The sequence below is a fragment of the Euprymna scolopes genome, chromosome 13, assembly GCF_053919585.1.
Source record: "Euprymna scolopes isolate OS-2025 chromosome 13, ASM5391958v1, whole genome shotgun sequence".
Taxonomy (NCBI): domain Eukaryota; kingdom Metazoa; phylum Mollusca; class Cephalopoda; order Sepiida; family Sepiolidae; genus Euprymna; species Euprymna scolopes.
In genome coordinates, this window is record NC_136494.1 from 109,755,823 (window position 1) to 109,756,364 (window position 542).

The following is a 542-nucleotide window of genomic DNA, read 5'->3' on the forward strand; positions in this document are numbered from 1 at the left end:
AATCAACATAAAAAAACAAAAAAAGAAAAACAAAGGAAAAACAGAAATTGAGGGGGGGTCTGAAAGAAATATAAAATGGTTCAGTATGCTATCCTTAAGATCAACTTGGTAGATATAATAAACATTTATGACGAGAAAACGCTATCATTAAATAAAACAATCAGGAGATAAAAATATAAATTAAGTACTGAAATAGAATGTAGTTATTCATATTAGAAATTAAACATAAAAATTAAAATACACTTATCTCGAACATGCATTCATCTTCAAAGTGCAAACTGCTGTTAATCATGAGTATGTTGCGTTTAACATGTTAATTAATTTTCGATGCTGATTTCTACCATAATTTCTACTTCGGTTGTTTAGATGCCCTAATATATTTTAATCCTGTTTTCTTTCGTATATTGATGTGGCCGCGTGACCTAATGGATAAGTCCTCTGACTTCGGATCAGAAAATTGCGAGTTCGAGTCTCGTCGTTGTCGAATTGTTTTGTCGTGATCATTCTTTTATATTAAACGAAACAACGTAAACCTGTTAATA